At 34.4% G+C, this 24,516-nt stretch overlaps 1 non-coding gene across 1 annotated transcript; it reads right to left on the reverse strand.

Moving 5' to 3' along the window:
• Positions 1–1,491: 1,491 nt before the first annotated feature.
• LOC130964897 (small nucleolar RNA R71) lies at positions 1,492–1,599 on the reverse strand. Its single transcript, XR_009080963.1, has one exon. It is a non-coding gene; the product is annotated as a small nucleolar RNA R71 (small nucleolar RNA).
• Positions 1,600–24,516: the final 22,917 nt, after the last annotated feature.

Raw genomic sequence — 24,516 nt, forward strand, 5'->3', positions numbered from 1 at the left:
CTTGTTTGAGTCTAGTGTCTTATTTTAAGTTTGGTGTCTTGCATGCATTGTTTATTTGATCTTGGTTCTATTTTCAAGTCAATAGTACAGGGAACTGAAGATTCAGAACATGCAGCAGAGGAATTACACAGAAAAAGCTGGGCGTTCAAAACGCCCAGTGAAGAAGGACAGACTGGCGTTTAAACGCCAGCCAGGGTGCCTGGTTGGGCGTTTAACGCCCAAAAAGGTAGTGCATTGGGCGTTAAACGCCAGAATGTGCACCATTCTGGGCGTTTAACGCCAGGATGGCACAAGGGGGAGGATTTTGTTTTCAAATCAATTTTTTTTCAAGTTTTCAAAGTTTTTCAAAATCAAATCTTTTTCAAATCATATCTTTTCAATCAAATGTTTTCAAAATCAATTTCTTTCCTTTTTCAAAGATACTTGCTAACAATTAATGATTTGATTGAACATTTCAAGTATGTTGCCTTTTCTGTTGAGAAAGGCTTAATGTTTGAATCATATCTTTTCTTGTTAGGCAAGTCATTAATTTTTAAAATCAAATCTTTTTAAAATTGTTTTCAAATCATATCTTCTCAATCATATCTTTTTAATCACATCTTTTTCAAAACAGTTTTCAATCATATCTTTTTTATTTCTAATTTCAAAATCTTTTTCAAAAAATTTCTTGATTTCTTTCCCACTCATGATTTTCGAAAATCAATTAAAGTTTTTCAAATTTTTTTTTAAAAATCTTTTTAACTTAATTTTCGAAAAAGCTCTTCCCCTCTTCTCACATCCTTCTATTTATGGAGTACCACTCCTCCTCAATGCACAATTCGAACTTTATCTCACTAAGTTCGAATTCTTCTACCTCTTTCTTCTATTTTTCTTTTCCTCTGACACCTTAAGGAATCTCTATACTGTGACTTAGAGGATTCCATATTTTCTTGTTCTCTTCTCTTTCATATGAGCAGGAACAAAGACAAAGGCATTCTTGTTGAAGCTGATCCTGAACCTGAAAGGACCTTGAAGCGAAAGCTAAGAGAAGCTAAGGCACAACTCTCTGTAGAGGACCTAACAGAAATCTTCAAAGAAGAAGAACCCATGGCAGCCGAAAACAACAACAATGCCAACAATGCAAGGAAGGTGCTGGGTGACTTTACTGCACCTACTCCCGACTTCTATGGGAGAAGCATCTCTATCCCTGCCATTGGAGCAAACAACTTTGAGCTTAAGCCTCAATTAGTTTCTCTAATGCAACAGAATTGCAAGTTCCATGGACTTCCATCGGAAGATCCTCATCAGTTTTTAGCTGAGTTCTTGCAAATCTGTGACACTGTCAAGACTAATGGGGTTGACCCTGAGGTCTACAGACTGATGCTATTCCCTTTTGCTGTAAGAGACAGAGCTAGGACATGGTTGGACTCACAACCTAAAGAAAGCCTGGACTCATGGGAAAAGCTAGTCAATGCCTTCTTGGCAAAGTTCTTTCCACCTTAAAAATTGAGTAAGCTTAGAGTGGAAGTCCAAACCTTCAGACAGAAGGATGGAGAATCCCTCTATGAAGCTTGGGAAAGATACAAACAATTGATCAGAAAATGTCCTTCTGACATGCTTTCTGAATGGAGCATCATAGGTATTTTCTATGATGGTCTCTCGGAACTATCCAAGATGTCTTTGGATAGCTCTGCTGGAGGATCTCTTCATCTGAAGAAGACGCCTACAGAAGCTCAAGAACTAATTGAAATGGTTGCAAATAACCAATTCATGTACACTTCTGAAAGGAATCCTGTGAACAATGGGACTAATCAGAAGAAAGGAGTTCTTGAGATTGATACTCTGAATGCCATTCTGGCTCAGAACAAGACATTGACTCAACAAGTCAATTTGATTTCTCAAAGTCTGTCTGGAATGCAAAATGCACCAAGCAGTACTAAGGATGCTTCATCTGAAGAAGAAGCTTATGATTCTGAGAACCCTTCAATGGAAGAGGTGAATTACCTAGGAGAACCCTATGGAAACACCTATAATTCTTCATGGAGAAATCATCCAAATTTCTCATGGAAGGATCAACAGAGACCTCAACAAGGTTTCAACAACAATAATGGTGGAAGAAACAGGTTTAGCAATGGCAAGCCTTTTTCATCATCTTCTCAGCAACAGACAGAGAATTCTAAGCAGAACAACTCTGACTTAGCAACCAGGGTCTCTGATCTAATCAAAACCACTCAAAGTTTCATGACTGAAACAAGGTCCTCCATTAGGAATTTGGAGGCACAAGTGGGACAGCTGAGCAAGAAAATTACTGAGCTCCCTCCTAGTACTCTTCCAAGCAATACAGAAGAAAATCCAAAAGGAGAGTGCAAGGCCATCAACATGGCCGAATTTGGAGAGGAAGGAGAGGAAGTGAACGCCACTGAGGAAGACCTCAATGGGCGTGCACTAGCCTCCAATGAGTTCCCCAATGAGGAACCATGGGAATCTGAGGCTCAAAATGAGACCATAGAGATTCCATTGGACTTACTTCTGCCTTTCATGAGCTCTGATGAGTATTCCTCCTCTGAAGAGGAAGAGTATGTCACTGAAGAGCAAGTTGCTAAATACCTTGGAGCAATCATGAAGCAAAATGACAAGTTATTTGGAAATGAGACTTGGGAGAACGAACCTCCTTTGCTCACCAAAGAACTGGATGACTTGTCTAGGCAGAAATCACCTCAAAAGAGACAAGACCCTGGGAAGTTTTCACTACCTTGTACCATAGGCACCATAACCTTCAAGAAGGCTCTGTGTGACTTAGGGTCAAGTGTAAACCTCATGCCTCTCTCTGTAATGGAGAAACTAGGGATCTTTGAGGTACAAGCTGCAAGAATCTCACTAGAGATGGCAGACAATTCAAGAAAACAAGCTTATGGACTTGTAGAGGATGTTCTGGTAAAGATTGAAGACCAGTACATCCCTGCTGATTTCATAGTCCTAGAGACTGGGAAGTGCATGGATGAATCCATCATCCTTGGCAGACCCTTCCTTGCCACAGCAAAGGCTGTGATTGATGTTGATGGAGGTGAACTGATCATTCAAGTGAATGAAGAATCCTTTGTGTTTAAGGCTCAAGGATATCCCTCTGTCACCATGGAAAGGAAGCATGAAGAGCTTCTCTTAAATCAGAGTCAAACAGAGCCCCCACAGTCAAACTCTAAGTTTGGTGTTGGGAGGCCACAATCAAACTCTAAGTTTGGTGTTGAACCCCCACATTCAAACTCTAAGTTTGGTGTTGGGAGGTTCCAACATTGCTCTGAGAAAATGTGAGGCTCCATGAGAGCCCTCTGTCAAGCTACTGACATTAAAGAAGCGCTTGTTGGGAGGCAACCCAATGTTATATTTTACATATTTTCCTTTGTTATTTTATTTTATTTTGTAGGTTGATGATCATGAGAAGTCACAAAATCAATTGAAAAAGCAAAAACAGAATGAAAAATAGAAAGAAAAATAGCACACCCTGGAGGAAGAACCTACTGGCGTTTAAACGCCAGTAAGGCTAGCAGGTGGGCGTTTAACGCCCAGTCTGGCACCATTCTGGGCGTTTAACGCCAGAAAGGGGCACCAGACTGGCGTTAAACGCCAGGAAAGGGCAAGAACCTGGCGTTAAACGCCAGAAATGGGCACCAGCCCGGCGTTTAACGCCAGAATTGGCTCAAAATGCATTTTTGCATGCCATTTGGTGCAGGGATGACTTTTCCTTGACACCTCAGGATCTGTGGACCCCACAGGATCCCCACCAACCCCACCAACCCTACCACCCTCTCTCTTCTTCACCCATTCACCAATCACCTCAATACCTCTTCCCCAAAAAAACCCTTCACCTATTAAATCCCATCTTTCTCTTCACCACTCACATCCATCCTTCATAAAACCCCACCTACCTCACCTTCAAATTCAAACCACTTTCCCTCCCAAACTCACCCTCCCATAGCCGAACCATAACCCTTCCCCCACTCCTATATATACCCATCTTCACTCCTTCATTTGCCCACAACCTAAACACCACTTCTCCCCCTCTTTGGCCGAACACAAAGCCATTCCCTTCTTCCTCATTTCTTCTTCTTCTACTCTCTTCTTTCTTTTTTTGCTCGAGGACGAGCAAACCTTTTAAGTTTGGTGTGGTAAAAGCATTGCTTTTTGTTTTTCCATAACCATTTATGGCATCCAAGGCCGGAGAAACCTCTAGAAAGAGGAAAGGGAAGGAAAAAGCTTCCACCTCCGAGTCATGGGAGATGGAGAGATTCATCTCAAGGGTGCATCAAGACCACTTCTATGAAGTTGTGGCCTTGAAGAAGGTGATCCCCGAGGTCCCTTTTTCACTCAAAAAGAGTGAATATCCGGAGATCCGACATGAGATCCGAAGAAGAGGTTGGGAAGTTCTTACCAACCCCATTCAACAAGTCAGAATCTTAATGGTTCAAGAGTTCTATGCCAATGCATGGATCACCAAGAACCATGATCAAAGTGTGAACCCGGATCCAAAGAATTGGCTTACTATGGTTCGGGGAAAATACTTGGATTTTAGTCCGGAAAATGTAAGGTTGGCATTCAACTTGCCTATGATGCAAGGAGATGAACATCCTTACACTAGAAGGGTCAACTTTGATCAAGGGTTGGACCAAGTCCTCACTGACATTTGTGAAGAGGGCGCCCAATGGAAGAGAGATTCAAGAGGGAAGCCGGTTCAACTAAGAAGGCATGACCTCAAGCCCGTGGCTAGAGGATGGTTGGAGTTTATCCAACGCTCAATCATTCCCACTAGCAACCGGTCCGAAGTTACTTTAGACCGGGCCATCATGATTCATAGCATCATGATTGGAGAAGAAGTGGAAGTTCATGAGGTTATAGCCCAAGAACTCTATAAGGTGGCGGACAAGTCCTCCACCTTGGCAAGGTTAGCCTTTCCTCACCTCATCTGTCACCTCTGTTATTCAGTTGGAGTTGACATAGAAGGAGACACCCCCATTGATGAGGATAAACCCATCACTAAGAAAAGGGTGGAGCACCAAGAACATTCCATCCTCCTCCATGAAATTAGAGAAGATCAAAGAATCATGAGAGAGGAGCAACAAAGACAAGGAAGAGACATTGAGGAGCTCAAGCACTCCATAAGACCTTCAAGAGGAAGAACAAGCCGCCATCACTAAGGTGGACCCGTTCTTTAATCTCCTTGTTCTTTATTTTCTTGTTTTTCGAAAATTTATGCTTTATGTTTATCCATGTTTGTGTCTTATGATCATTAGTGTCTTAAGTGTCTATGCCTTAAAGTTATGAATGTCCTATGAATCCATCACCTTTCTTGAATAAAAAAATGTTCTTAATTGGAAAAGAAAAAGAATTGCATGAATTTTGAAATTTTATAACAGTTTAATTATTTTGATGTGGTGGCAACACTTTTGTTTTCTGAATGCATGCTTAAACAGTGCATATGTCTTTTGAATTTGTGATTCATGAATGTTGGCTCTTGAAAGAATGATAAAAAGGAGACATGTTACTGAGGATCTGAAAAATCATCAAAATGATTCTTGAAGCAAGAAAAAGCAGTGAATACAAAAAAAAACGAAAAAAAAAGAGAAAAGAGACGAAAAAAAAAGAAAAAAAAAAGAGAGAAAGAAAGAGAAAAGAAAAAGAAGGAAATAAAGTTGTGATCCAAGGCAAAAAGAGTGTGCTTAAGAACCCTGGACACTTCTAATTGGGGACTTTAGCAAAGCTGAGTCACAATCTGAAAAGGTTCACCCAATTATGTGTCTGTGGCATGTATGTATCCGGTGGTAATACTGGAAGACAGAGTGCTTTGGGCCACATCCAAGACTCAATAAGTAGCTGTGTTCAAGAATCATCATACTTAGCTAGGAGAATCAATAACACTATCTGGATTCTGAGTTCCTAAAGAAGCCAATCATTCTGAGTTTCAAAGGATAGAGTGAGATGCCAAAACTGTTCAGAGGCAAAAAGCTAAAAGCCCCGCTCATCTAATTAATACTGATCTTCATAGATGTTTTTAGAATTCATTGCATGTTCTCTTCTTTTTATCTTATTTGATTTTCAGTTGCTTGAGGACAAGCAATAATTTAAGTTTGGTGTTGTGATGAGCGGATAATTTGTACGCTTTTTGGCATTGTTTTTAGTATGTTTTTAGTATATTTGGTTTAGTTTTTAGTATATTTTTATTAGTTTTTAGTTAAAATTCACTTTTCTGGACTTTACTATGAGTTTGTGTGTTTTTCTGTGATTTCAGGTATTTTCTGGCTGAAATTGAGGGACCTGAGCAAAAATCTGATTCAGAGACTGAAAAGGACTGCAGATGCTGTTGGATTCTGACCTCCCTGCAATCGAAGTGGATTTTCTGGAGCTATAGAAGCCCAATTGGCGCGTCCTCAACGGCGTTGGAAAGTAGACATCCTGGGCTTTCCAGCAATATATGATAGTCCATACTTTGCCCAAGATTTGATGGCCCAAACCGGCGTTCAAAATCACCTTCAGAAATTCCAGCGTTATGGAATAATATCCTAATAAATTACATTGATTTTTTTCTAATCCTCTTTGATATTTTCCTGATTTTGTTCCCTAATTATGATATGATTCTAATAATCCCCCTCAAGGTGAGTAGTGGGATCACCAATACTCAGCTTGGTTAGAACTTTAGCAAGGGCTTGTCTTGAAACTGCTTTAGTAAGAATATCAGCCAACTGATCTTCTGATCTCACAAATGGAAGCTCAATAATGCAATTCTCAATTTTTTCTTTGATAAAGTGTCGATCCACCTCAACATGTTTTGTTCTATCATGTTGTACGGGATTCTCTGAAATGTTGATTGCGGCTTTGTTGTCACATTTCAACTGGCTTGGCAATTGTGGTGGAAACCCAATCTTAGTCATCAATTTTCTTATCAACAATACTTCAGTTATGCCTTTAACGATCCCTCAAAATTTTGCCTCTGCGCTTGAAAGAGCTACAACTTTCTGTTTCTTGCTTTTTCAAGTTACCAGGTTGCCTCCAACAAGTGTAAAGTAACCAGCTGTTGATCTTCTATCATTTGGGTTGCTCGCCCAATCTGCGTCAGTGTATGCCTCAACCTTCAAATGGCCATTCCTTCTGAAAATAATTCCACTTCCTGGAGCTCCTTTCAAATATCGAACTATTCTCATGGCAACTTCCATATGATCTTCTTGTGGCTTATGCATAAACTGACTTACTATTCCCACAACATAAGCTATGTCAGGTCGAGTATGTGATAAGTAAATTAGTTTTCCAACCAGTCGCTGTACCTTTCCTTATCTGCTAGGGTAGCACCTTTTACTATCTTCAACTTGTGATTAACTTGCATGGGCGTATCTATTGGTTTGTAATCCACCATTCCTGTTTCTGCCAGAAGGTTCAAGATGTACTTTCTTTGGGAGATAAAGATTTCTTTGCTGGATCGTAGAACCTCTGTTCCTAAGAAATATTTTAGTCTTCCCAAATCCTTCATTTCGAAGTTTGTAAATAGGTTCCTTCTCAATTTTTCAATTTCTTCAACATCACTTCCTGTTATAATCATATCATCCACATAGATTATTAGGCAAGTGATTAAATCTTCCCGTTTTTTTCAAAAAAAGGGTATGATCTTCGTTACTTTGCTTGTACCCATACCTTTTCATGGTATCTGTAAATCTTCCAAACCAAACACGTGGAGATTGTTTAAGTCCATAAAGAGCCTTCTTTAACCGGGAAACTTCATATTTTCTAAATCCCATTGAGAAACCTGGAGGAGCTTCCATGTATACTTCTTCTTTCAACTCTCCATGCAAGAAAGCATTCTTGACGTCAAATTGATGGAGTGGCCAATTTTCATTTGCTGCTATTGAAAACAACACCCTGATAGTATTAATCTTTGCAACCGGTGAAAAAGTTTCAGTGTAGTCAATACCATAGGTCTGTGTATAACCTTTGGCCACTGATGAGCGGATAATTTATACGCTTTTTGGCATTATTTTTAGTATGTTTTTAGTATATTTGGTTTATTTTTTAGTATATTTTTATTAGTTTTTAGTTAAAATTCACTTTTCTGGACTTTACTATGAGTTTGTGTATTTTTCTGTGATTTCAGGTATTTTCTGGCTGAAATTGAGGGACCTGAGCAAAAATCTGATTCAGAGACTGAAAAGGACTGCAGATGCTGTTGGATTCTGACCTCCCTACACTCGAAGTGGATTTTCTGGAGCTACAGAAGCCCAATTGGCGCGCTCTCAACGGCGTTGGAAAGTAGACATCCTGGGCTTTCCAGAAATATATGATAGTCCATACTTTGCCCAAGATTGGATGGCCCAAACCGGCGTTCAAAGTCACCTTCAGAAATTCCAGCGTTAAACGCCGGAACTGGCACCAAAATGGGAGTTAAACGCCCAAACTGGCACAAAAGCTGGCGTTTAACTCCAAGAAGAGTCTCTACATGAAAATGCTTCATTGCTCAGCCCAAGCACACACCAAGTGGGCCCGGAAGTGGATTTTTATGTCATTTACTCATCTTTGTAAACCTTAAGCTACTAGTTTCCTATAAATAGGACCTTTTACTATTGTATTTTCATCTTTTGATCATGTTTTTATGATCGAACCCTCTTTGGGAGGCTGGCCATTCGGCCATGCCTAGACCTTGTTCTTATGTATTTCAACGGTGGAGTTTCTACACACCATAGATTAAGGTGTGGAGCTCTGCTGTACCTCGAAGTATTAATGCAATTACTATTGTTCTTCTATTCAATTCCGCTTGTTCTTGTTCTAAGATATCACTTGTTCTTCAACTTGATGAATGTGATGATCCGTGACACTCATCATCATTCTCACCTATGAACGTGTGCCTGACAACCACCTCCGTTCTACCTTAGATTGGGTGAATATCTCTTGGATTCCTGATACACGATGCATGGTCGCTCGCCTGACAACCGAGCCAGCCATTCCGTGAGATCAGAGTCTTCGTGGTATAGGCAAGAACTGATGGCGGCATTCAAGAGAATCCGGAAGGTCTAACCTTGTCTGTGGTATTCTGAGTAGGATTCAATGATTGAATGACTGTGACGTGCTTCAAACTCCTGAGGGCGGGGCGTTAGTGACAGACGCAAAAGAATCACTGGATTCTATTCCGGCCTGATCGAGAACCGACAGATGGATAGCCGTGCCGTGACAGGGTGCGTTGAACATTTCCACTGAGAGGATGGGAGGTAGCCACTGACAACGGTGAAACCCTTGCATAAGCTTGCCATGGAAAGGAGTAAGAAGGATTGGATGAAGACAGTAGGAAAGCAGAGAGACGGAAGGGACACAGCATCTTCATGCGCTTATCTGAAACTCCCATCAATGAATTACATAAGTATCTCTATCTTTATCTTTATGTTTTATTCGTATATCACCATATCCATTTGAGTTTGCCTGACTAAGATTTACAAGATGACCATAGCTTGCTTCATACCAACAATCTCCGTGGGATCGATCCTTACTCGCGTAAGGTTTATTACTTGGACGACCCAGTGCACTTGCTGGTTAGTTGTGCGGAGTTGTGATGAAGAGTTGAGATTGCAATGAGCGTACCATGTTGATGGCGCCATTGATGATCACAATTTCGTGCACCAGCCACCAACCTTGCCTTGTACCATTCAATAGTGTCATCTGCCTTGTGTTTAATGGAGAAAATCCATTTGCACCCGACTAGCTTTTTTCCTGTCGGTAGGATACACTTATCCCAAGTTCCGTTCTTCTCTAGAGCTTCCATTTCTGTATTCATGGCTTTTCGTCATTCAGCTTTCTCATTGGCTTCTCGGACAGTTATTGGAATGTCTTCTGTTAAGAATTTGGTGAAAAAGGCCTTTGCAACGTCTGCTATTCCTTCTCTAGCCACTCTTATCGGGTATCTTGAGTTACGAGGAATATGTTCTGGTGAGTACCGATCAGGAGGCATCCCTCTATTTCTTCTTGGAGGAACAATAAAGGTATTGGGCTCTGGTTCTTCATGTTCTAGTGCTATACTATTATTGTTAGTGGCCTCATTGAAAACAGGGAGTAAATTATCAGATTGACAATTACTTACCTCTTGTCTGACATTCTCAAAAGGACTCTCACTGGTTGTATGTACTGAGTTATTTTCTACGTTGAGTGAAGTATGCTCGGTGGCTCCATCTACTTGCTCTATTTGAACAGTTTCTGGGCAACAAAGGTTATTTAGCCAACTTGGTGGTTCATTATTGTTCTCCCCCTGAATGCCATGTTGGCGGTTGAAGTAAAATTTGAATTCTAAAAAATAACAATCCATGGTCACATGAGTACGAGTGATTAGATTGTAGCACCTATACCCCTTTTGGTCTGTAACATACCGAACGAAAACACATTTTTCTGCACAAGGATCAAGTTTGGTTCTATTGACTTTGGGAATATGGACAAAGATGGAACATCCAAATACTCGAGGTGGTAAGGTTAGAATAGGCGAGATTGCAGTCTGAGTAGCCAAGACTTGCAAGGGTCTTTTGTGGTGGAGAGCTTGGGTAGGTAGGCGATTTAGTAAGTAGGCAGAGGTCGCTATAGCTTCAGGCCAAAAAATTTTCGGAGCTTGTGCATTCAAAATGGATCGTGTCATCTCAAGTAACTTACGATTTTATCGCTCAGCCATACCATTTTGTTGGGGTGTATTTGGACAGGAAGTTTGATGTATAAGACCATTTTCATAAAAAAAATCGCGCATTTATTGGTTTATAAATTCTCCACCATTATCTGAGCAAAGTACTTGGATTTTCTTGTTGAATTGAGTTTGAATCATTTGGTAGAAAGCAAAGAACTTATCAGGTATTTTAGATTTGTGTTTTAAAAAATATACCCAAGTCATGCGAGAAAAATCATCTACAAATAACATAAAATATTGAAAATAATTATGGAAAACAGGAGCTGGACCCTACACATCAGAGTGTATTAGAGAAAAACTGGAATTGACTCTAGTGTTGGTTAGAGAAAAAGAAACTCTGTGATTTTTTGTACGAATACAAGTTTCACATTTGAGAGGTTTAGTACTACTTATAAAAAGACTAGAAAATAGTAATTTGAGGTACCCAAATGAAGGATGTCCGAGATGCCTGTACCATAACCAAGGTTGCCTAGTAACCGTTCCGTGAGCAAGCATGACCCTGGTGTGCTACTTCATCAACGTAGTAAAGGCCTTCTCGCTCAATACCACGCCCAATGATCTCCTTTAATTCGTAAGAAATTCCTGCAAAAGACAAAAGGTAGAGTACATGAGTACCACACAATTTAGTTCCTTTGTTACTTGGCTAACAGACAATAATTTTGATGATAGTGCAGGGACATAGAGGCAATTTTTTAATTTCAATTTTTCTGAAAAAAAAAAGTAATGGAGCCTCCTCTTTTAACATCAATTAATTCTCCACTAGCTGTTTCAATATGAGCTTTTGAGGGTATAGTCAAGCTGTTAAAATCATAAAAGTCATGAGTCATAGTATCAATAGCCCCACAATCGAAAATCCATTCATTTATCTTTTTAATTGGATTTTGATTTTGGGTCTCCCCTTTGTATTGAGTCGCGGTCTGGGCTGAGCAGCCAAGGAGCTCAGTAGTCCTTGCCCTTAATGCCGCTGCTGCCTTGCCATCGTAACTTGCTTCCTCTCTTCTGGCCTCGTTGGTAACCTACAATCTTAAAGCCATTTTCTTTGGTGTGTTTCTTCTTTCATATCCGTTTAGTTTAAAACCAATTTACAAATTATCAGAATTGGTTTGTGATGATCGCATGCCAAAACTATTACATGTCATATTTGTAATTTGTAATGTGAATTCGTCAGAATTTTAAATTCCTAGAACCTAACTCTGCTCTGATATCATGTTATCATGGTACAAAGAGTTTAGGAAGAAATGAAGAATTATTTAAAAAAGTATTATTTTTATTATTCATATTTCTTATCTGTGATTAAAAAGTTCTTACCAATATATAAATCAAGAGTACGCTAAGAGTACACTCGTTATGAAATAATATCCTAATAAATTACATTAATTTTTTTAATCTTCTTTGATATTTTTCTAATTTTATTCCCTAATTATAATATTCTATTAGTTTTTGCATATTATTTTTTTTTATCAATTTCTGAATTTTAATCCTCTGATATCCTTTGTATAATATTGCTGTCTTTTTTAAAATTTTAGTATTCCAGCTGTCTCTCATTCTCCATAATAATATCAAATGTCTCACTTTATTTTTCTTTTTTATTTCAACTATGAATTTTCGAAATCTTCTCTCTGGGCATCTAGGTTATGATAGTTGCTCATTAAATGTATTGAACTAAAACCTTGAATTGGTGTATTAGAACTTTGCTGAAGCAACATGAATTTGGGATGAGAGCTAAAATATTAGATTTGCACCACTAACATACATTAAACTAAATTTAGACTTTTAATTTAATAAATATTTGTATCATATTTATATACCTAGAATTAAACTTAACTCAATAGATTGAGACCTTTTAAGATATTTCATATAATAGACTTAACGTGTATTATTATTGTGCAGGGATGAAGAGATTATATTTATCATATATCTAAGATTTATTTTAATCCATTGAATGCCATAATTCTTTCATATTTATATTTGAAAAAAATATTTCACTCTTTAATTATTTATAGCAAAATAATCATGTTAAATTCTATTGAAAATAATGTTACCAATATAATGTTGTTTATTTTTTATTATACTTTTATTTTTATTATTTGTTTATCTTAAATTCTAGATCTTAAATCATAATTTTTTAATTTTAAACATTAAATACTAAATTCCCCAAAAAATAAAAATAAAAAAATAAAAATCTTAACTCATTCTCTTAATTATCCTCTTAATTTTTAAATAACATATATTTTAATTATTTATTATATAAAAAATGATTAAGACTCCCAACTATTGCTCTTTTTAGAATATATGTGTATATGTGTATCTTAACTCTGGTTTTTTTAATTATTCTCTTAATTTTTAAATAACATATATTTCAATGCTTTATTATATAAAAAAATGATTAAGACTCCCAATTACTGCTCTTTTTAGAATATGTGTGTGTGAACAATATAATATAATAATGTGGCATTTATATTGACAATAAATAAAGCTACACAGTCAAGTAATTTTATCATCAAATTTCAACTAAATTAGATACACGTGTGTTTTTTTTAATGTAATCATAGTCTTTTTTTTCTTTTTCAACAACAGAATCATCGTGTTTAACTTTTTTTTTTCTACTTTTATTTGATTTTGCTCTTTTTTTTTTTCATCCTCCTTTATTATTATCATCGTTGTCGTTTTTTTCATCTTTTTCTTCTCTTATATATGTTCAAAAAACTAAAGCATAAAAATTTTAATTTATAACATAAAAATTTTGTATATAGTACAAAATTTTAAAGGACTATATATTTAAAATATTGACTCTCAAAATCAACAAAATACACAGTACAAAAATTTTAGTATACAATACAAAAATTTGGTGTGCAATACAAAATTTTTTGAAAACTATATATATAAAATATTGACACTCAACCAACAAAATATAAATAATACATAAATTTTGGTATGTATTATATAAATTTTGATATACAATATATAATTTTTAATAGACAATATAAAAAAATTTAAAGAATTGCAAAATATATTTATAGTAAAAATTTATGTGTTATGTATAAAAATTTTTGTGATATAAATAAAAATGTCTATGTTATATACAGATTTTTATATTATATTAATAAATTTATATTATGTATAAAAATTTGATTTGTATTATATATAAAAATTTATGTGCTGTGTTTATAAATTTTTATGTTCTTTTAACAAAAATCTCTATGCTAAAAGAATGTAGAAAAAGAAAAACAATAACACATACACGTATTTTTTTTTTCCGTTGGACTGGTGCTAACGTAATTAAATTAAATTTAAAAAATATTTATATATATAGTATCACTGTTGACAATATACTACGTGCATGGTATCTATTAGGAGTGTTCGTGGTGCGATTTGGTTCGATTTTTGAAAGAAAAGCCATCCGATCTGATCGTTTAATTAAACTGCGGTTCGATTTGGTTCAATTTTTTTTCAAGATCATTCGAATCAAACCAAACCAATTAAAATCGGTTTGGTTTGGTTCGATTTTTTCAATCAAATAAAAAAAAATCTAGTAATCTACCATACTATTATGCAAAGTCATAACATTGAAATCGACAAACCGAAATACACAATAGGTAACAAAGTCTTGATCCAATGAAATATAACAACAACAGAATTCAAATACGACAATTAAAGAAGTTTAATAGTTCAACAATCAACACAACTGAAAATAAAAATAAATTATCATTAAACTGATAGCAAAGTTATGGTGTCTTCTCCAACAAAATAGCTAAACTTCTTAATGCAAACCAACCTGAAATTAAAAAAAAAAAGTTACATAATAAGAACAAGAAGAACAACAACAATAATAATTATAATAATAATAATATGAGGAGCACTACAACACAGACGGAGAATTGCAGCGGCTAGTTAGCGTCGGTTCATATAACCACCACTAAGTTGAAAGATTGCGGCTATTTGATCGGCGATTTTATTAACCGCAGCAACATTTGATAAATTAGCCTAATACCTACTAAAGTTTAAAAGACCATTTTAATTTGGGACTTTTCCAAAACCTGTACATTTGAACCTCTCTCAAACACCCGAATCCACAAATCCTCTTTCTCCCACAAACCCTTACCAATCCGTTGTCTTTCACTACGGCGTCACCATCATCACTCAACGTGACGTCGTCGTCGTTATTGCCACTCTATCTTGGAAGCTGACAATTTTCCGCCGCTTCTTCTCCGAAATCGCTGCTCCTTCACTGTCCTTCACCGATCGTTGTTCGTTGCCACTTTGATTAGGACAGAACAAGCAATACTTAACATAATTAGGAATCGGTCTCAATGATAAAATACTATAAACGATCACAAACATGATCATAACTCTGATAAAATATTAACCAATCATGAAAAAACTTAACATACTTCACCAATTTTACATGAATAAGGTTACTGACATGAAGCCTTTCCTAGCTCAAATAATCTGATAGCTAGAAATACAACACAACTGATATAAAATAATACCAGCAATTGCGAGAGCTGCCACATCTTTCCAAATCTAAAGACAAAATAACAAGCTTCAATGGTTTGTAGTGAGGAAGAATTCGTCGTGAAAACAAGACAATCTTCCATTATGTTAATGCTCATCCGTAAAATCAATATAGACACGTTAATAGAAGCATCAACCACTTAAGAACACAACTTGATCACACGACATGTGTGAAGTTAGGTAGGCAGCTGAAGTCTCCTTTTCAAAGAGTACAAGCAAATGCAGAGGACAATGCTAATAATTGTTGGAGCATTCACACTATTGAATAATCATGGCAATATAATTGAAAAATTTTAATGCATGAATAATGACAATTTTATAGCCTTTTGCAATGCCATAGGACAGTTAGACAGAAAAGTGCAGAACAACTAATCTTTTTTCAAGTCAATGGATGGGGATAGTTATGATCTACCTACCACAAAGTGTTTCCACGTTTGCAAAAATTTACAAATCCTGTTAACAAGTGTACTTACAATCACAAATTATTGGACCCAAATAGCAATTAAATGGATGCAAACAGCCAAACACTACAGGTGATTTATGAACAGCAGCTACATCTTGATTTTAAAGGAAAAGTACTTCAGAATCAGACAAAAGCTAAGCACCAAAATATAAAATCCGCAAATCAAAGAGGGGAAAAGGAGCAAAATTTAAATTGGATTAATTCAATAAGTTAAACAATATCAGTTCAATAACAAGTTTATATCAGAACCAGCAATAAACAAGCACTTTTACCAGCAATAAACAAGCACAGAACCAGCAATAAATCAAGTACAGAACCAGCAATAAACAAGCACTTTTACCAGCAATAAACAAGGCACTTTTACCAGCAATAAATCAAGCACAGAACCAGCAATAAACAAGCACAGAACCAGCAATAAACAAGCACTTTTACCAGCATTAAACAAGCACAAAACCAGCAATAAACAAGCACTTTTACCATCAATAAACAAGCTCAGAACCAGCAATAAATCAAGCACAGAACCAGCAATAAACAAGCAGCTGAAGTTTAAATCATTAAGCACAGAACCAGCACTGAATAACTGATAAACTGATAAACTGATAAATCAATAGACTGATAAACTGATAAATCAATAGACTGATAAACTGAACAATAAACAATAAACTGACAAACTGATAGGTTATAACCCTAGGCCTAAACTGAACAACAAATCAGCAAAGTTTACCTGAATAGATGGCTCGGGCTCCATATGCACTTGAATCGGACAATCGGTGGCTGGGTGGGTGGGCTCCAGAAACGCTGCTGGGTGGACTGGAGGCGGCGAGGTCGGACATGGCGAGGTCGGACGTGGCTCCAGAAACACTGCTGGGTGGACTGGAGGCAGCGAGGTCGGAGGTGGCGTGGTCAGAGGTGGCTCCAAAAACGTTGCTGGGTGGAGGCTGGGTCGTGCACCGGCGGTGGGGGTTCTCCTCTGTTCGGCGGTGGGATTTGGAGGAACTGAGGAAGGCTTCGATCTGGGATTTGGAGAGGGATTTGGAGAGGGAAGCTGTCGCGCATGAGTTTGGCCGTCTGGGGAAGGAGAAGGATCAAGGACGCGTTTGCCGTTTGGGGGACAGGGGGAGTGGTGGTGGGTATGGCCGTCTCACACTCTCACACTCTCACGTCTGGGTGGGTCTGGGTCTGGGCTGGGGGGTGGGGTAGGTTTAAATTTTTAGGGTTTTGGAAAGAACCGATTCGGTTCGGTTCGGTTAGAATTTTGGTTGTAAGAACCGAAAATCAAACCAAACCGTAAAAATAGCAACACATGAATTTTTTGGTTTTTTCGATTTTTGGTTAATTCGATTTTCGATTTTTTAAATTCAGTTTTTCGGTTTAATTCGGTCCGGATCGATTTTGAACACCCTAGTATCTACAATAATTTTAGTACATTGAATATGGACACCGCCTGTCCGTCAAAAAGTTAGTTATAAAAATTATGCACAATCAAACAAAATGAAGAAAAGAAATAATATTACTTTTATTACGGATAGTTGTTATTACACTACTCTTAAAAATGACTTAATTTTTTTATATATTAATAGTATAAAAAACATTTTATACTTTTATTCAAATTTTTTTATTGTTTAGATGTAAAAAATAATTAATTTTATTAATATGATAATAATATCTGCATGGTTATATATTTTTATGTAAAATTATTTTATATTATGAGTATATATCTGACAATTTAATTTCTTTTAATATGATATTAAAATTTTTATAATTAAAAGATTTAAAATTTCATTCTAAATGTCAATTTATTATTTTTTAATTTTTTATTAACTATTAACGGTTTGAAAATTAACTATAAAAGAAAAAATTAAAATTAATTTTTTAATGTTAGAAAAAAATTTAAGTCAAATTAAAAATATTTTTAAAAAAATTAAAGACAAAAATATATTTTATCCTAAAATTATATATATAATCATGTATCCCTACTTACCTGAATTATCATTCTCATGTAATCAATTAGAACTTCTTCATGACAACTTCATGAATATCGACGTCTAATAAATTTATTCTTGTTTGATCATAATTAAGTTGTTTGGATTTCAATATTGAAGATGAGTGCGCTAGCTCAAATCATGAATGTTATGTGACAGGTTTGAATACATATCCATATTTCGAAACAATTCAACTAGGTATCCTTTTAAAAATGGTATAATATTCAACCTTTTATTATAATAATTTAAAAAATTAAAAATAAACATATCTAAAAATTGTAAATAGATTTAGTATCCTTTTAAAATTAAATACATATTTAAAATACAAACTAAATATAACTAAATTTTAAATTTTTGTTTCAAATTTATTTTTCTATTTAATTATTAATATATTATAATTTAAATATACATCTAAAAATCAAATTATTCAAAATTTAAAATTTTAATTTTAAAATTCTAAAATAAATCTTAAACCATCTAATTATTAACTAATCTTATTTAAAATGCTCATAGAAGTAGAGAAGTTACATTTATCCCACATTTTCCCTCCTCCACGCCGCTCTCCCACGCCGGAAACGCTCATCGGGTATTTGGATGTGGCTGTGGTGATAATTTTTGTTCACTATTCTGCATGATTTGTAGTGCTTTTTTTTTTCTATCTTGTCTTTTTTTCTGTTCATAAACGTGTTTATGCGGTTCTTGTTGGCTTTTTTTTCTCGTTTAACGAAAGACATCATAATTTTGGATGTGTTTATATTGTTTTTGTTTTTTTTTCTGATTAATTAAAGTATAATTTTGGATGTGTTTATGTTTTTTTTAATTTGATTAATGAAAGATTGTATAATTTTAAATGTATTTTAGATGTGTTTATATTGTTGTTGTTTTTTTAATTTTAGTTACCGAAAAGTTGCATAATTTTAGATGTGTTTATGTGTTTAATTGGAGCCAATTGAGCTTGTAATCAAACTGTTTGTAAAAGAATAATGACATTCTAGTTCTGGATGTGTAGATAATTTTTGTTCACTATTCTGCATTATTTGTAGTGGTTTGTCTCTTTTTTTTTTTTATTAATGAAAGACAACATAATTTTAGATGTGTTTATATTATTTTTTTTCTCGATTAACGAAAGGTAACATAATTTTGGATGTGTTTATATTGTTCTTGTTTTTTTTTTTTTTTTGAATAATCAAAGGCAACATAATTTTGAATGTGTTTGTGTTTAATTGGACCAGCTGAGTTTATAATGATATTCTAATTTCGGATGTGTAGATAAAATACTTACATGATTTTTTTTATTTGAAGCAGAGAACTTTACTATATAAGAGAACAATATGATCTCTACACAAGAGAGAAAAAAAAAGAGTGTGAACGAGAGATTGATGATGATGACGCTAAGAAAGAGAAAGAAAATAAAGGAAATGCTTTATTATAGTGATAAGAAGTTAGAATTTTTTTAGTTGATAAAATTTAAAATAAGAGTAATTTTTTAAAAATAGAAAATATGATTAATTAAAAAATTAAAATAATAAAATATTAAATTTAAAAGCCGACCAAAAGCTGATCTGTGTTGTACAAGTAGCATTTCCCTTGTCATATAAACAGTGAATAGCAGTTTGTACCAAATTACATTTTATCAATATATTAACCAAATTAAAATTGCTGCCATTGTGACAGTACAATTAAGGTCACCCAACATTGAACAACAGTAACAATATCCCTTCTCTCTCTTTTTTGTCCCCATAATAACATTTGACACTAATAATCCCTAGCTAGATACCCCTAATGTGGGACGACAGAAAAATGAACGTGTTCATTCGCAGAGACGACATTATTACGAAATTAATTTCATTATAATGCTCGTTATGATGATATACTTATTAACAAAACTTTCATTGTAGAATTTGAATAGTCTAGTTAACAAATATTTTTAGAATATTATAAAATTATTTATCCTAAAAATTTAAATTAATAAAAAAATAAGTAATTATATTTATAATATAAAATATTAATTAAGAATATCATAAAAAATATTTAATGAAAATTATTAAAATTAAATGTTTGTATATTAATATAAAAAAATTTATTTTTCGATATTCTTTTATGTATTAAACAATAATAAGTATCCTTATTTAGGGTATTTTTAGCAATATATATAATGTATATACACACATAAGTTAACTTGTGCCTGTACAAAAATGTCACTATAACCAAATTAGATTGGTCTAGTAGCTAATTCATTAGTTCGTTTAAACAAGTGTCGGAAATTCGAATTTTACCTTGTGCATGCAACAATTCATTGGTCAGTGACAAATCCTTAAATAGAATTCAGTATTGCGACGGATTAGTTTTTAACATGTCGGAATAAAAAATACTTTAAAAAATAAAAAAAAATGTATCCACTATTGCTGTCGTCTCTGAAATTCATAAATGTATAGTAATTACCGACAAGTTTTTGTCGTCATTAAATGTGTTTTGTGACATTATTATCAACATCATGGAGTATATATGTACCTAGAATTTTCCCCCTCTTAATTTTTTCGCATTATCATAATCGTGGCAATAAATATGTATATACGTTTTGTGAGCACGCTGCACATGCATGGTCACATCATAGAAGCCCCCATACATATATAATGCCATATGGAGCCTCTTCTCATTCAATACCTCTGGACTACAAATTTCATCTAGTATAGCACATTTAATTATACATACATTATTGACTCCACATAGAATAAATACACATTCTCTAAATATCTTTTTAATTTTACATTAAAAAATTCAAAAATACCTCTCACAACGAATAAAATTATCATGATTTAAAATCATCTCTTTTAAAAATTTAAATTAATTTATGCATTTTTTTATTAACACATTCTTTTAAATAAAAACCTGTTTTAAATTTATGTGAATATTTATATAGCTTTTATTTATTTTATTTTTTCCTTTTCTTTAAAATAATAAATTAAATTTTAAATTTTTTGAATATAAAAAATTTTATATTATGTCATAAATTATTTTTTAAAAAAATTTAAATTAATAAAAAATATATATAAGATTAGATTTCTGACAGGCATACTTATTAAATTCAATAAGAAATATTCTTAGAAAAGAAAGATAGTGATTCATTTAATTATATTTGAGATTAATTAACCATGTACGTGTATTTACATTACTATGAATTAGTACAATGATACGGATCATAAACGATGGATATTGCAAAAGAACCACCGCAGCTTCCACGAAGGAGAAGGCTTCGGAATGATGAGAAGTTATTAAATACCAATGTTCTAAAAACCGGTTCGGACCGGTCGGTCGAACCGGTTGAACCGTAAACCACTGTAAATAACAATTCGGATAAATGCTAAAACCGTTAATTTTAAAAATCGCAATTAAACCGTCGAATCGGCCGGAAACCGGTCGATCGAACTGAACCGTAACCCGATTGGTTTTTTGAATAAGGAACAAAACATTGTCGTTTCATTGTGCTTCACACTAACTAGCCCTGCCCAACTCCAATCGTCCAAATTCCAGATCCAGATCCAGAACGCGCCTCTGCCTCAGTGTCTCTCTCACACTCAGTCCAGGGCTCCTCTCATCGAGCTCTTTGTCGTCCGTCCAGCCACCGCCTGCTACCGCCGTCGTCGGAACTTCGAACAGCCAACGCATGCTCCCTCACTTCCTCTCCATCGCGCTGTAGCCATTGCAACCTTCCTTCCCTTCCATCACGCAGCCACCGTGTGAACGTGGAAGCCTCCGTCACGCAGGTTCCCCACTTCTCCTCCTCCTCTTCATTCAGATACAAATATACAGCCCCCCACCCCCAAAACACAAACCCTAGATTACTCCCCCACCGCCACAAGGGTCTCACTCAACGCCGCCGTCCGTTGCGCTCAAACACCAGCGTGTCTTCGTCCGGTAGTCTGCGGCTTCGCGCTTCTTCCTCATTCAACAATTGTTGCGTCTTCCTCAAGCTCACGAAGGCAATGACTTCATTTTTTAAAAAATTTTCGTTCTTTGTTTTTTTATCTTTGCTCAGAACATTGATTCAATGATTTTTTTTTTGAGATTCTGCTAGAACATTGATTTTTTGTTTTTGGACTCTGTTAGTCCTACTCGTATTGAAATTTGAATCATTAGCTCTGCTCCTATATTGTATTATACTGTTTTCTTGTTTTGGATTGAATCATTGAATAATTAGTTGATTTAGTTCAATTAATCTTTGTTAAAATTACGCTGATTTAGTTCACTGCTTAACCTTGTTAACCTTGTTTTAGTTCTCAAGTTGCTTGCTGCTTCAATTTAAAGGGATTGTGAATTTTGGTTTAAGCTGTGATTGAAGTTTTCTTCGTTTGGGTGTTCTTCACTTTTCCAGTGAAGCTTAGCTTTTGATTCTTTGAGCATACATGTTCAAGTTATTGTTCTCAATGATTCTTAGATATTTCTTTTTTTGTTGCTTTGTTTTAAATGTTCCTATAGGTGTTGTGTTGTTGCTATGTTTTAAATGTTCTTTTGACTCTTTGTTGTGTTATTGCTATGTTGTCTTTCTTTTTCTTGAATGTTTGTATTGATTTGCTGTCCGAGGACCTGCAGACCCACTTGCATTCTTGCAATGAAGCTTTCCATGTTAAAACTGTTTTTGCATACAAAATGAATGGGGTTTGATAATTTCTAATTGATATGACTTATTGTGGGATGAGCTAGAGATTACTTTGAAGGTGTTGGAAAAGAAAGAAGATTATTAAGCAATTGGAGAGTTGGCAGTGCTAGCCTTTTTTTTTCTATTAATCATTGTGCTGAACTTGTTAAAATTGGTTTGAAAACTTTGTTAATTTATCTGGTTAAAATTATGTTTGAAAATTTTGTTAATCTTAGTTAAATATAGTTGATTTTTGTTAATTTTGGTGTGTTTATTTATATTTTATTTATTATTTTATTATAAAATAGTTATTTCGATTGAACTACAGTTAAACTGGTTAAATCAATAAATCAGTAAACCACACTAAAGCGGTTCGATGATCGGTTCGATTTTTAGAATATTATTAAACACTGAGAGAGTATTAAATATTGGGTTTAGCAAGGATACATATTAAGTTTACAAATTAAAATTTTTTTATTAAAAATATAAAAATTTAAAATTTTAATATATTTATTAAATAAAAATATTTAAATTTTTTTATTAATAATAAATTTATTATATATCTTAAAAATACATATTAACTAAATCCTTAAATATTAAGTGAACTGTGTTTATGTATATATTTAATAAAAGAATATTAATTTAATTTGATTTATTATACGATTTGTAAGCATGTAATAATTTCATCCGTAGTCTGCAATGAAAGCCACAAGAACTCCCAACTGCAAAAACATCATTCATTTAAGCAATGATAGTGCATAGCAGCCGCACATCTCGATTCATCATCATCATCATCATTGTTGTTGTTGTTGTTATTATTATTAATTAGTAAATATGTATACATACAATTACAAACTTTTAATATAATTACAGATAGTTCTATATAATAATTAATTCAGAATTTAGAAAAGAATAACTAGCTAATTTATAAAATGATATATATAAAATAATGTTAGAAAAAGAACTGTTGAGAATTTCGTGAACATTATTCCTTCCTTTCATTTACCCTTCCAATTTACCGAATCGTACCATTTGTACACGATTTATATGGTTGTTAGCCGAATACAATTAAAGTATAATTCGTTTACTTTAAGGTACATGCTTTTTTTTTAATGGATTAATTTTGAGGTACATTAAGTGGTTAATAATACACTACGTTTAACTAGGATAGTAAAAAAATATATATATATTTTTAATTTTTCTTCCCTGGCATATATATAAATGTCACACACCCTTCAATCACAAGCCACACCAAAACCTCATCATCCGTAGGATTCGGAACTAACAAACATCACCATCATCGTATCAAAGCCTTCCACTTGAAGCTGAGTCTATCTCACCTTTAATTTCATCCATGGAGTTAGACCATGCTTTGGACTTCGAGGACTACTTCCCTTCCATGATTTCGCGCCTGGGCGCAGAAGGGTTCATTGGGGAGCTTTGCAACGGCTTCAGTCTACTTATGGACGCACACAAGGGCTTGATAACGTTTGAGAGCTTGAAGATGAATTGTTGCTTACTAGGTTTGGAGGTGAGGGATGATGAGCTCTTGTGCATGTTAATGGAAGGTGATTTGGATGGAGATGGTGCCCTAAGCCAAATGGAATTTTGCATTCTCATGTTTAGGCTTAGTCCATGCTTGATGGATGGAGATGCACCTAAATTGTTGATCCCATGTTAGTATAATTTAATGTAAGTGTTATTAGTATCTGGTCTAATTGAATTGTGCTAGCTTAGCTTCTATATATATGTTTATCTTCATTAAGTTGAAAGGAAGATTTGTATTTGTTTAGATATATTATATGTATGTATAGTAGAGTATTTTTTATGGTCATTAATAAGGAAGCTTTCAATAAGAAATTATTGATGACTGTCAAGAATACTTTACTAAAATAGTAATTTTTTAACAACTAATATATGTGAAGAGTACTCATTTTTCTTGTAGTGTATGTTATTATTTAGTGATATAAAATTTTCATCTTTCAAAAACAAGAGAATAATTGAGATAAAAGAACATGTATGTGTATGTAGGTTGATGTAAGCCTTTATTAATCCATATGATAATTCACAATGTTCTATATTAATTAAAATAGATTTTATAGTTTATGCTATCCAACTCTTTCAATATACTGCTTTATGTGTATATGGATTCTATTTTAGCGTCATGAAATAATACACGGACAAAGAAAACTCATAAAAAATATATAAACTAGTTTGGTAGTACTGCCATCAATTTCCTTTGTTAAAAAAATAT

The sequence above is a fragment of the Arachis stenosperma genome, chromosome 2 (genome assembly GCF_014773155.1).
Source record: "Arachis stenosperma cultivar V10309 chromosome 2, arast.V10309.gnm1.PFL2, whole genome shotgun sequence".
Classification (NCBI taxonomy): domain Eukaryota; kingdom Viridiplantae; phylum Streptophyta; class Magnoliopsida; order Fabales; family Fabaceae; genus Arachis; species Arachis stenosperma.